Here is a 12,280-nt window from a genome sequence, read left to right on the forward strand (position 1 = left end):
TGCGTGTAGCGATGAGCTGTAAGTCACGAGTCGTATTGCTTAGAAGGGAACTCTTAACCAGCTCACATCGAAACTTCGCACATAAATGTACGCAGATCATACAAAATGAATAGCCCATGCTGACAACTGACACAGAACGCTGCCTTAAGAAACAAGGGAGCGTAATTGGAGTAGTTGGGTTGTCATCATCCATCTTGTACTGACTTGCTAGATAACGCTCTTCACTAGCTTAGCCGGGAATACAATTTTTCATAATAATAATAATAATAATAATAATAATAATAATAATAATAATAATAATAATAATAATAATCCAAAACATTTATTAAACCAGATGGTCTGTTACTGTCTCACATCAGTCCATCTCTTAGCCGGGCGATCAACGGATCTTCTTCCACGAGGAGCACACTGCAGGATTTCTTTCGGGATGCGTGTTCTATCCGTCCCTCTGACATGGTTTTCCAATTTCTCCTGTTTAATTTATTTTGTGATCTTTCCTGCTCTTTTAATTTCACCTTTTTTTTTTCTGTGTGTCTGTTAGCTATACTTCGTCCAATGAGACAGTTCTGTATTTCGGAAAGCTGAAAGTGTTTCTTTATAGGTCTAAATAAATATAAACATTTTTTTTGTAGATATTTGTCTATCTGCTGTAAAAATGTAAACCGGTGTGCACAGCTTGAGGGGAAACTTCGATATAAGCTCATTAACAGTTCTTTTGTTAGTTTAGACCTATGTTGAAAAATTTTCTTGAATTATTCTTAAATAAAAATTTCCACATTCTCCAGTGAATTTCTCTTATGACAATGTGGTTTGAGAACGTACCTACTTACGTCATCTGGAAGGCTGTCCTGCGTTTGTAATTGAAGATATCTTAAGCATAATTATTTGTTTCTATTCGCTTTTTAAATTAATTTTCTATAGTTAAGAACTTATTTTTCCAATGCAAATTTTGCGACTTTGATCTATTACACAACTGTGTTGTCCCCATCGACTAACAGTTCCCAAGGTACTAATCTATCCACTTTACGGCACTGGAAAGCTTCCTCATACTTCTGCACGTTGGGTTAGCAGTGACATATTTATTATTTATGTATTGGCCTACAACCTGACAGGATTAAAGCCAAAGGGCCTTCTCTACCACTCTACCAGTTAATAGGCTACGTACAGGCATACAAAAAGTAATACTAAATAGATTAATGTAAATTAGTTACGTAATATTACAATACAGAATCAACATAGAACACTACACAGCATTTACAACAAATATAAAAAAAAGAAAAGAGAGATAATAATAATAATAATAATAATAATAATAATAATAATAAACATACATTACACGTTAAGGACAACACTGACACTATGATTTACGGCAAGAAATCGATTCGAATAAATGCCCGTAGCGTGTGAACGGACCCATGAACTAGACTGTGATTATTTAATTCAATTTTGATATTGTCGTCTCTGACGTGGTCAGGGAGAGAATTCCAGAGCCGTGGAATCGATATGAAGTATATTCTGTGCAGAGGAATAGAGAGAAGGTTCGAGGCAGTGAGAGGTAAACAAAATGACACGCTAGATAAGTGGGTGTGGATGTTTTTAAATAGTCTAGTAATAGTAAGAGTCAATGGAAAGTCTTCTTCTTTTTTTTAAGTAGATGCTTATTGTGACGGTGTTACATGATCGAATGTTACAAATGAAAAGAAGGTATTGTGCACACGCCAAGATCAATAGAGAACAGAGAATCGTAATAATCGAAATGGGGCACCACTAGCAATGAATGAGGTACAACGTTCGAGGACTGAATTATAGAAACAGTTTTTATAAGTCTACATAAGGCCTATGTAGGGAATTTTACTTTGAAAAGTTGAATTTAAATCTAAATATAGCTCTTTTGTTGCATGTAATTGAGGTATTATTTAATTTCGTGTTCGATATAGTGCAGGTGGTCAGATATATAGGCCTATTTATTTAATGCTTGTTGGTGTTTCATTATTATAGCTTGTGATTTGTCTCAATTTAGCCTAAGTCCAAATTTGTGCGCCCTTTGAGGTACAAATGCTAGATCTTCATTGATTCTGGGCACCGTGACATTGATTATAGGAATTACTGAATTTTTTTTTTTTCAGATGCTACATTCGCGGCAAGACTGTTAGGCCCCGGTCAATCATTCTGCTCCAATGGGCTAGATTGGGCCCCCTTTTGGTCTAAGTGTTAGTTTCTTCATTGCAGTGGATTTCTATTACTCGCTGCTTAGAATGTCCTACACTCAACAGCCTTGGTTTCCTTCACAGGAAAGAGAATACGGAGTGTTCCACTATCATATGACGCGTACATTAACACCGTTGTCGAACGAGCGGACCATTTTCAACCAACGCAGAAATTCAGACATTTCTTTATTGCAATGTTACGCTGAGAACTGCTGACTCCACGCGGAGGGAGTCCCACCATCGCATACCAAAACAATAACACTGAAACGAAATACCCAGTGCTCTAAGAACCCCATCCTAGGGGACAGATGATTTTTCAATAGCATCCAGTCAGGCAGGACACGAGGGAGAGTAAATGGGGTGGATAGGGTGGGGTGGTCAAAATTCAATTACAGAGACTCGCTGCTGCATCACCATCAGCCCACGGAAATGACATCGCGTCTGTCTCTCACAAGGGCTGCTCCCACTCGCTCCACCAATGGAAGGAATATCTCTGCGTGTCTCTTGCAGCCAACCAGGAACACTGACTCGATTCGGATAACCAATAGCAGCTCTTGCTGTTGCTATGGTAACAGCATCCATCCCCCCATGAGGCGCATCATTCAATAGCATCACTAGTTAGGGGAGACGCATCACTGCAACAGTAAGCTATATCCGTGCGTGTTGCATCGCAGCTACTACTGTATCAATAGTATTAAATCAGCACCACACTAATACATAACTTATTAGCACCACCACTATCATAGGCCTATTACTCGTATATTACATAAGTACCAATGCTATCATAGTATCAGCATCACCAATATTTCATCATTATTATTATTAGCACCAATACTATCATTATGTCATATTATATTAGCACCAATACCATCAACTATATTAAATCCACACCATCATTATTAAATGGGTTACTTTATTAGCACCGCTGTTACATCATATTATCACCACTACGATAATTATATCGTAACCAACACTATTCATAATATTAAATAAGCAACACCACTATTAGGCCTACATAATTTATCAGCACCACCACTATCATATGGCTGTACATCATTTATCAGCACCACCACTATAATTAGGCTCTACATCATTTATCAGCACCACCACTATCATTAGGCTCTACATCATTTATCAGCACCACCACCATAATTAGGCTCTACATCATTTATCAGCACCACCACTATCATTAGGCTCTACATAATTTATCAGCACCACCACTATCATTAGGCTCTACATAATTTATCAGCACCACCACTATCATTAGGCTCTACATCATTTATCAGCACCATCATTATAATTAGGCTCTACATCATTTATCAGCACCACCACTTTCATTAGGCTCTACATAATTTATCAGCACCACCACTATCATTAGGCTCTACATAATTTATCAGCACCACCACTATCATTAGGCTCTACATAATTTATCAGCACCACCACTATCATTAGGCTCTACATAATTTATCAGCACCACCACTATAATTAGGCTCTACATCATTTATCAGCACCACCACTATCATTAGGCTCTACATCATTTATCAGCACCACCACCATAATTAGGCTCTACATCATTTATCAGCACCACCACTATCATTAGGCTCTACATAATTTATCAGCACCACCACTATCATTAGGCTCTACATAATTTATCAGCACCACCACTATCATTAGGCTCTACATCATTTATCAGCACCACCACCATAATTAGGCTCTACATCATTTATCAGCACCACCACTATCATTAGGCTCTACATAATTTATCAGCACCATCACTATAATTAGGCTCTACATCATTTATCAGCACCACCACTATCATTAGGCTCTACATCATTTATCACCACCACCACTATCATTAGGCTCTGCATAATTTATCAGCACCACCGCTATAATTAGGCTCTACATCATTTATCAGCACCACCACTATCATTAGGCTCTACATCATTTATCAGCACCACCACTTTGATTAGGCTCTACATAATTTATCAGCACCACCACTTTCATTAGGCTCTACATCATTTATTAGCACCACCACTATAATTAGGCTCTACATCATTTATCAGCACCACCAGTATAATTAGGCTCTACATCATTTATCACCACCACCACTATCATTAGGCTCTGCATAATTTATCAGCACCACCGCTATAATTAGGCTCTACATCATTTATCACCACCACCACTATCATTAGGCTCTACATCATTTATCAGCACTACCACTATAATTAGGCTCTACATCATTTATCAGCACCACCACTATAATTAGGCTCTACATCATTTATCAGCACCACCACTATAATTAGGCTCTACATCATTTATTAGCACCACCACTATAATTAGGCTCTACATCATTTATCAGCACCACCAGTATAATTAGGCTCTACATCATTTATCACCACCACCACTATCATTAGGCTCTGCATAATTTATCAGCACCACCGCTATAATTAGGCTCTACATCATTTATCACCACCACCACTATCATTAGGCTCTACATCATTTATCAGCACCACCACTATAATTAGGCTCTACATCATTTATCAGCACCACCACTATAATTAGGCTCTACATCATTTATCACCACCACCACTATCATTAGGCTCTGCATAATTTATCAGCACCACCGCTATAATTAGGCTCTACATCATTTATCAGCACCACCACTATCATTAGGCTCTACATAATTTATCAGCACCACCGCTATCATTAGGCTCTACATCATTTATCAGCACCACCACTATCATTAGGCTCTACATCACTTATCAGCACCACCACTATAATTAGGCTCTACATAATTTATCAGCACCACCACTATAATTAGGCTCTATAGATACAGGCCTAAGTTACACTGGATAAGGAGGGAGTCAGTGGCGTGTAAAATTCAACGCCGATTCTAAACTGGTTACTGTATTTTCGTAGGCGATTCACATCTCCAGAAGCTTCACCGTTGTGCACATTGGATTTGTGATGGAATCTTTCAGCCTACTCCTGGAATTATTTGTCAATTATACACTACAGTACACGGCAATATAGGCGATGATTTCCGCTAGTCGTGGCATTGCATGCAGTTCGTGGCTATATAAATCTACTCCCAAAACAGAGGTAGAGGAGGCCTAAACCAAGTTCCGACTATTGTTCCCAAACATATTCGCCCCGATGATCTAGTTTAGACTCCATCTCATTGTAATTAGCCTCAGATTGCAATTATTGTACAGGTGCCTGTGCCTGAATGTCGCTTGCTCCAGCTAATTATACAAAGTGCTTTTTCCCGTAAATTATTTATTGGAAACGTCAAGTGCGTTATAACAGCCTACGTGGCCAGCAATATTGTCAGACTCGGATATTCTTGATATTATTGCATATAAAGTTGTACAAGTCGTTCATTCTGCAGTTTGCGTCCTAAGATAGTGAAATGCATCCAGCCGACTTGTTTTACTGCTTGCATATCCGCAATTTCGGAGTCCTAATCAGTTGGTGTATATGAAGGTGACAAATTATTCGAAGTCTCCTTCTTACCTCTTCTAAGAGTGCTTCTAATAGTTTTACATACAAATTTTGTCTCTTTTCCTTCATCGCAAGGAACTCTATTTTCCAGACTTACGACTGAGTTCGCACTTCTTTTTCTTTTTTTTTTTTTTTTTTTTTTTTTTTAGTTTCAATAACTCACATCCAAATAGATAGGCCTACTTAGAAATGTGTTTATTAAAACAACCTAAATCTCAAAATTAATAGGCAGGCAAAATGTAAGGAGCAATTGATGCAGCCTGCATGACAACAAAATGACAAGGTGGGGAGATCAAGAAGTACAGCACTGATATCTGCGGTTGATAGCCTGACTTCACGGCGACCACAGAGTCTGTTTTGCCCGCTTGTGGTCTACGACATACATGGGCACAATTTTCGGTTACGTGAGGCACTCGATTTGAAATAGTTTGTTTACTAGGAGAGGAGACTGCAGAGTAGGATGGCAAATATAAACTGCTGTGACCTGCGTGACCTTATCGTAATCGCTAAGGCGGTCAGTGGCGAATTATTAGGAAAGCGCTTTGTTAACGTGAGAGACTCGAAAACTTTTATTCAATTTGGCAAATTAATTCGGCAGCTTTAATCATAAACCTCTTTACTATTTCTCCATCATTGAACTGATTTAAATCACAGGCGAGAAATTGCGTAACTAGCCAATAATATTCCATCACGTTGTTTACGTTTATTTTCTTGAATATTCTGGCGTTTCTCAAGATTACTTAATAGATTTGCACGTTCTCGACCTAAAATAATTTCAGAAAATCATATTTCGTTTTCTACGCACATTTGATATTTTTTTTTTATAAATTCCTTTTGGAAATAATACGTACAAACAACATTTAATTTCTCGTAGGCTACCTTTTAATGCAGCGTGTTTAAGGTATAATGTCGTATTTAGTATACTATGCAAATGTTAAGATCATAAATTTTCTTCGGAATAGTACGAAGAATAACATTTAATTTCAATTTCATGTTGAAGTTTGCCGATAAGCTATTAATGTTTGACTATAATTATATGTGTACAAAACCGCCTTTGCTTATCATAAAATAAATAAATTTTCATTAACGTTTTCAATACATGTGTATCATCTTCAGATGTGAAATGTTAGATTAATATGATGAAAACCTTGCCTATTAGATGGAACTTAATGTGGTAATTTTCGGGTCATATTAGTGTGATTGCTTGGACTTAACTTGAGTTGATCTATGATATACATGCTATGTTAGGTTAAATCACTGCGAGTCATGTGATATGATCTAAAATATATAAAAATTAAAATTGTTAAAGAAGATAATAGTGGTCACAATTCTTAAACAGTTTTATTTTATATTTTAGATCATATCATATGACTCGCAGTGATTTAACCTAACATAGCATGTATATCATAGATCAACCTAAGTCAAGTCCAAGCAATCACACTAATATGACCCGAACATTACCACATTAAGTTCCATCTAATAGGCAAGGTTTTCATCATATTAATCTAACATTTCACATCTGAAGATGATACACATGTATCGAAAACGTTAATGAAAATTTATTTATTTTATGATAAGCAAAGGCGGTTTTGCACACATATAATTATAGTCAAACATTTAATTTGTCTTACCTTCTAATTCAGTATGTTCTTTATGACATAAGGAGTAATGTTGTTGTATATTAAATTTATTAATGCCTAATAGGATTTTCGAACATAACATACATCGTATGTTCTCCCCTTCTAAACAGCAAAAAAAACTCTTCTTCCCATTTCTCATGAAATAATCGTTTTCTAACGCGTGCACACTGCTTTGATAATGACATAATGCCACCGCTGATATTGCTTATGAAACTGATATAGAACCTGTCCACGCCTAGAAGCTGCGTGAGGGAGGAACGGGGACTGTGAAGATGATGTCACTCAGAGCGATAAGCTCTGTGAAGGTCAATGAGGCATTATTTCTCAAGTGAGACACGATGCCCATTTATGGTCTACGACATCCATTAGGACCTACCACACGTCCGGAAATTACGTCGCTGTGAAAAGTGTGTTAGGTCTCCCTGCAGCTTCAGGATCACTTGAAAGAAACCAAACATTTCATCAACGTAGAGTGTAAGCCATTGTCGCACAACACGTGAGGTCCTTGATGACAACGCGATACTCATGAAATATTATGCGAACAAAAGCAATTACGAATAATGTTAAGCAACGTACTTCATACCACAACATGGGATTCGAACCCACGGCGACTCGCTCGTATGGCATTAAATTGCTGCTTTTCTGTAATTGTTCGCAGACTCGTTAGCAAAGCGAAACAACCCCGCCTATTTTCTTTACCACAACAGAATTAGAAATACACAACAGTGCACAGGTTACACCACTGTCACGTTACAGCCTACAGCTTGCAAGCATCGTCATTCCTATGTGAACTCCGCGCCATATCTGAAGAAGACATCCCCCCCCCTTTTTTTTCGCTAATATACCCGTCTTTATCCTGCCTCGGGTTTAGTGTCAAAGTAAAATCCTCATCACTAAAAATAAAATAAAAAAAGACAACAAATCTGCGCGATAGTTGGTCGGTCCATTAACCGTTTGTAATTAATTGGCTGTGCGGCCGGCAATTGCAAATGAAATGGCGGCTTCTCTCTCCATTAAGCCCGGTCTCCTAGATACTTAATTCCAAGCCCAGATATTGAAAGCCAGCCCCCGCCTCCCCCAGTTATATAAGGTCTCTACAGCTTTGGCTTGTGGCATCCAGTGCAACAAGGGCACAACGGCCTTCTTTGTTTGTTCAGCGCTACTGCAATTCTTTCATTGCACGTCGTAACGGTGATGACATCACCACGTTGTTAGATTAATAAGCAAAACTCGTCCGTGCCCAAGTGGCTAGCTCCTCCGTCTTCCACCGTGGCGACTCGGGTTCGATCCCCGTCTGGATCATGAAGGAATTGGCGGTAAATAAAGCTGGAGCAAGGAATCTTTCTCGGGGTTCACTCCCCTCTCTATAATTCCACCAATACTTCACAATCATCGTCACTCTGGACGCTCCGAGCCAGGCCTCCAGAAAAAAAAGGCTGAAAATTGTACATATTGTGTTTAATAAAGACTATTATTAATAATCAAAACTTAGTAACAGAGTAGATTAATAATTTTAATTATCTACGATTTAATGAGTGTTACTGTTAGAAAGAAGTAAACATAAAACAAATTTTATAGACATTCGTGAAACAATACGTAGAACATTAAAAACGAAACACTGAAAACTGCAAGTTAAAATTTTATAAAACGATGGCAGTACCCATTCTAATTTGTGCAACTGGGAACTGAACACTAAACCGCTCGGATAAAAGGGATATTGAGTTCCTACGTTCAGTAGCGGAAGTAAGACTTCTTTTTTTTTATTTTAGTAGGTTATTTTACGACGCTTTATCAACATCTTAGGTTATTTAGCGTCTGAATGAGATGAAGGTGATAATGCCGGTGAAATGAGTCCGGGGTCCAACACCGAAAGTTACCCAGCAATTGCTCATATTGGGTTGAGGGAAAACCCCGGAAAAAACCTCAACGAGGTAACTTGCCCCGACCGGGAATCGAACCCGGGCCACCTGGTTTCGCGGCTAGACGTGCTAACCGTTACTCCACAGGCGTGGACAGTAAGACTTCTAGATAAGGAAAAAAAAATTAAGATATTAATGAAGATATTAGAAAAGATCTCAAAATATTCAGTCTCATGAAAAGTATAGATGAACTACGGGGTTACTGATACCAGCATAGGCCCTATCCAAAGGATGGAATACCATCCCTCTTGCTAGGTTATGGACCTAGGGGAAGAAGACATGTGGGATAGATATCCCCTAATCAGACGGATAGAAAAGTTGTCTTAGTGTGGAAAGGCATTATGTAAATGTAGTTTGGCCGACATGTCTTCTGTTACAAGTCGAACCTACGACCACACGCACAATAAACACTGTGGACGATTTACTTTACAAGAAGGCTAAATATCAAATAACCAGTAGGCCCTAATGGGTCTAACTGTTCAGAACAAGTGAGCGCGTTAGCTATTTCGACAGCAATGAGTCCTACAACACGGACGAGTGCAAACATTTCAACAGCGGCTTTTTGCGTCAGCCGTGTGATGTGAATAAAAATCAGTAATTACTTCTACTTTATATTTTTCAAGTAATTACTTATGATGAGGCGAATAAAATGTAAGTAATTAGTAGGGACCGGATTTTTATGTAATTACATATTATATTCCTTTCAACCTAACCGTATATAAATAACAAATCTTTGCGAATCTTGTAATTACCATTAATATATTAAAATTTGATACTACATATTTTTACATATTTACCCCACATTACATATTATGGCTTGGTATTACGTAAATAGACCTATACGGAAATGGGATTTTCTGAGCAATTAGAAAGTACGGTTCTCGGCTGGAATAATCCTACCCTTCTGAATGAGACAGGAATGTCAGTTTTCAAAGAACAGTTTGTAAATGCCCATAGTTTGAGGTATTAGTAGGTACTTTGTTTTTACGGGGAGCAGCTAAAATGCATGTGTCCCACATCTCCTCTTATTTTCTACTAATCCAGTAAAGCGAAACAGTGCTTGAAGTACTGTTGTGTCATTCATTTCACTCAGTTCTCTAGTTTTAGTACTTACTGTATAAAGTGGAAGTGAGTTTATCTACTGCTTTTAACTAACTAAAATGGTCCCTGTATCTTCAACCCTAACGACAAAAATAAAATCATGGATTGCGATGGACGAAGCTTTCATTACAGATGGAAAAATAGTAATGTGTCAAGTGTGCGGTAAAAAAGTCGGGTGCTCTATGAAATCACAACTGGAGAGTCTTACCTATCCTGTATCTCCCAGATATTGATATTAAATATTTTCATGATTTTACATATTTTGGTACATATTCAGCTTATTTTTCTTACATAAATATGTACATATTTCATACCTTGATATTACATAAAAATCCGGTTCCTAGTAATTAGTTTACCTTTACCTTAGTAGGCCTAAGTATTTCTTTTACTTATTCAGCTAGGTAAGAAGTTCGTGCCAAAACAGTAGATTTCAGTTGAGTACAGTGTGGAGTATAGATGTCACACACGCCTCGCCCTGCTCGCGCTCGCTACAGTTCACATACACAATGCATAGTATCATTCTGTGAAGCTGTGTACAGTCGTGAATAGTTTGAAGAATATTGTTAATTTATATTTATTAATACATCGCCTGCCATAAGAGATAACCATATAGATCCAGAAACAATTTCAGAAAAATACATTTATGGAATGGAGACAAGTAAGAAATATATCAATACAATAGGTAGTAATCATAGTACACAACATGAAATTTAGAAAGTTAAAAACTTAAACATTATATAAATGAACAAAGTGAACTCTTCTGTTATTATTGTATTATTTACGTAATGTTAATATTATGCATGATTCCAAAAAAGTAAACTAATCTGTTATTAAATCATTATGCAAACAAGAGTGTGTAACACGGGTTTATTTTTTTTCCGAATTATTCTTCGTTAAATTATGGTTGGAAGAGAAGTTTATTTACCAGCCGTCAATACTTGTTTGTTTTGCTGGTCTGTTGACGTCTGGTGCTGCCATGCATTCGGTTGCGTTGCAGTCCAAGTTCAACATCAGAATACGATACGAACCTCTTAGCTGTCATTACAATAGAAATGAACAATTTCCTTGAAAACAATTATGGGTTTAATATTATGTGTCATAGGTATACGAGATACACTATTAGATTCACAAAGTTGTTGTTCACCTGATGATAATAAGCCTTAAGATATAGCTTGCTGCATATTTCAGATTTGCTCCAGTAACGTCTTGTGAACGAATATTTTCAAAGTACAAATATTCTTTTTTTTTCTAAACATAAAAGGAGTATTTCTTTTGATAAAATGAAAATATTCATGTTATTTGTTATAATGAGGCTAGAATCATAATTGTAGGCCTATACTTCGTATGTTATTTTTATATATATGGGTAAATTATTTTAGACGGGAGCTACAAAGTTTATAATTACAAATTATTGTTTTTTTTCTTATTATTCGTTTATTATTTTCTTGTTCTAAGGCTGTGGACGATTGGAGCACATGTTGGTTACCACCCGGCTGTACATGTTTGTCGTTCTGGTTCACTGATATTGTGAGCTGCGCTACTACTTTCATTCGGTAGATATATAGTCCAAGCTCACACAACATCAACTTCCTAGCTCTGTTTATCAGTATTTAGGCCTACTGAAGACTGAATACAAATACTTCAAATCTATCAGTAATTACTTAAAAACATGTGAATAAAAACACCATTCATTGATATCTACTTATAGGTAAATAGTGGTTCTTTTCGAAGGTAGCTGCAACTAAAAACCTTATGTTTAGGTCTAATGTAGGCCTAATTGCTAAGTTTATGAACATTCGAAAAAAAAAATATAGGGAACGACGATTTATTAGTCCACGGAGCTTCAAAGAACTTGTCCGTTTTGAGAAAGAATAAGTTGATTATCTAAGTGAAATATGTGTAGCCTACA

At 37.1% G+C, this 12,280-nt stretch overlaps 1 protein-coding gene across 1 annotated transcript in view; it reads right to left on the bottom strand.

Annotated features, from left to right (window-relative positions):
* LOC138702132 (Fanconi anemia group J protein homolog) overlaps nucleotides 1-12,280 on the bottom strand; it is a 320,429-nt gene that overhangs the window by 32,634 nt on the left and 275,515 nt on the right. The gene's annotated exons all lie outside the window — the stretch shown is intronic.

The sequence above is a fragment of the Periplaneta americana genome, chromosome 6 (genome assembly GCF_040183065.1).
Source record: "Periplaneta americana isolate PAMFEO1 chromosome 6, P.americana_PAMFEO1_priV1, whole genome shotgun sequence".
NCBI lineage: Eukaryota > Metazoa > Arthropoda > Insecta > Blattodea > Blattidae > Periplaneta > Periplaneta americana.